This window comes from Nicotiana sylvestris, chromosome 12, assembly GCF_000393655.2.
Source record: "Nicotiana sylvestris chromosome 12, ASM39365v2, whole genome shotgun sequence".
Lineage (NCBI taxonomy): Eukaryota > Viridiplantae > Streptophyta > Magnoliopsida > Solanales > Solanaceae > Nicotiana > Nicotiana sylvestris.
The window spans coordinates 83784806-83787657 of NC_091068.1; positions in this window are offsets into that span (position 1 = coordinate 83784806).

Consider the following 2852-nt stretch of genomic DNA (forward strand, 5'->3'; position numbering starts at 1 on the left):
TGTATAAGGCTTCATAGGGTACATCTTGATCACATCACTTGAAGTGATGTGAGTGCTTTGTTTGGTTAGAGAATGAGTGGGCTGACAGTATATTGCAGTGCGGCAGAAACAATGGCATCAGTCACTTCAGTTCCAGCTATGTCCAAATGACTCTGTACTGCTACATAGGAACCACAAGAGCATCAGGTCCTTGTTTGGTTCCTAGCTCCTGAATCTGTAGTAGTTCATCCTTAGCTGGGATCCTTTCCAGATTGCAGCAATCCAAGTAGGTTAGGTTCCCTATCTGGTTCTTATCACTAAGTTTGTTAGATCATCAAAACATAAGGTAAGAGTATTTAAGATCTATCATTTACGTGGAAAATACCTTGCTATAAAGGTGAAAAAACCACAACCTAGTTCCCAGTAAGATTTTCCTAAGATCTTTACTAAATCACTGAGCCAAAAACTGTATTTACAAAATACTTTTTTAAACCTAGGATTAACTATAATCTCGTTGTGGCAAACATCTCTAACTATTGTGACGACTTCAAGTTAACTCTAACTTCAATACTCTGAGTACATATTACAATTGCCTCTAGATAAAGCTGAAAGGTACAATATGAAAACACCTACTACAATTGAACTAGAATAAAAGACACACACTTGGAACTGGTTCTTCTATCTAGTTCATGTAGCTTCTGGTTAGCACACTTAAATCACACACAAACTGCTTGCAAAAAGCCTTGATATTTTGCTCTAAATTCACGTTTTAATTCTGTGTTTGTGCATTCCCTGTAAAATGGGAACATCCTGCAATATATAGAGTTAGTAGATGAAGAAATAACTAGAGTTCTAATGCTACTCTTCCTTGGTCGAAGAGTTATAGTTGATCTCAACTTCTAATTCCTTACTTATCTTGGATAATGTTCTCTTTGAGTAAGGAGTACTTCTCCTTATCAATTATGAAACCTTTTTGATCAGGAGATATCAATTATGTCAAGTTAAGTTTAACTCCTTCACGTGCATCCCACATGCTCGAATCTGCCCGTGCCTATGCACACAAGCAATGGACTTGGTTCATACCTGAGCTTCCTTTGTCAATCCTCAAAACTAACCTTCATTTGGGCCAACAAATTCCTCCTTTTTGATGATGACAAACTCTGTGCTTTTCATAAGCTTAGGCCCTATTTCAACTTAGGTCAACATCAACACAATGTTAAAAATATTTTTCCTTTTTATCACTTGTCATCAAGGACCAAATACATTAGGTTATAAACATCACCGTTCAAAGTGGAAAGCAAAACCTTTTTTTCCCTTTTGGCATCATCGAAAAGTTGCATAAAAAATGTGAGATACCTAGATTTTAAAACATACTCATGGCCACTGGGCTACTTCAAATGAAATTATGGATTAATCACCATCGATTAAGCTAAGAATTTTAATCATCAAAGAAATATAAACAAATAGTTAGAGCAAAAACTAGCAAATTTCATTGATACTTGATATGATTCTTCCACAAAGCATAAAAAGAAATAAAAATACTGAAAACATGAGCAACCAAAAAAAAATCCCAAACTGGGTCACTGAAAGATCTACACTAGACTAGGAGCTTAAGGCTGGGAAGAACTAGGTGCTTGGTTTTTGGCTTGGAGAAGTTTTAGCATAGCTTGAAGAATGCCACCATTCTTCTCATTTTCTCTTGCTAGCTCAGTTCTGAGAGCATCTCTCTCATTCTCTACCTCGGCCAATCTTTTCTTTAGCCTCTCAATCTCAGCATCATTTGCCCTTTCTCCTGCATCAAGGCTCTGACTTTGCTATTAACTGGTGCCTTCTTGGATGAACCAAGTTCATTAAGTGTGGCATGGACCTCATAGTCACAAGCAATTAGAGTATTTTCCCCAAAGTGATCTTTGCTTGTAGCCACTTCCCACTTCTTTAGAGGCACCTTAAAATTTGCAAGCACAACTGTGAGAATGAAGCCATAGGTAATGGCATGAGACTTGGTGACATTGATAACCCTATCAAGAAGCTGGATTATAAATACAGGCCAATTAATCTGCTTCCCACTATCCAAATACTCCATCAGGACCAAGTCCATGAAGTTTGCAATGTGCCTTCTTTCCTGCCTTGGCAGAACACATTTCATGACAAATTCAAATAACACTTTGTGGGATGGTTTCATCTCACTCTTGTACACGGCCTTGGGCTCAAGTTCCTCCTCATTGTCACTGAATTTTCTGATAATGGATAGGGCAGTAGGAAGGTATTCTAGGCTTGGCCACTTAAGCTTTGTGTAGTCATTGTACCCCTCAGCAGGTACACCTAGAATTTCACCCAGCTCCTTCACATTGAAAGAGATTTGTACCCCTTTCACCAAGTTGATAATCTGTCCATCCTTCACTATAGCATTTTGCCATAAATTCAATAATTCCACTCCTGGCCAACCTGCCATCCATTTGAAGGACCATGTCCATCCAGCCTTGCAATTCCAATTTCTTTAACAGCAGCACCATCCCTTCCTCCTCCAAATCCCTGAGGAGTCTACTCTTCAGAATTGTCTCTTGCCAAACTTGGCCATTTTGTCCTTCTCAGTATCTAAATCATCTTCCTCTTCCTCTTCCTCTTCCTCTCCACTCCATTCTTATTCCTCAGCAATTTTTACTTGTTTAGTTTTCACTGCAGGCCTGGTCCTTTTTGCCAGGGTGGATGGTTTAGAAGATTTTGACTTAGAAGTAGACTTCTTAGTGGAAGTCTTGGCTTTCTTGGGTTTGGGAGTCTGAACCTACACTTCTTCAAGCACATCTTCATCTTGATGGACCAGGTCCATCTCATCAACGTCAACAGCCTCAACAGGCTCACCCACTATCTTCTTC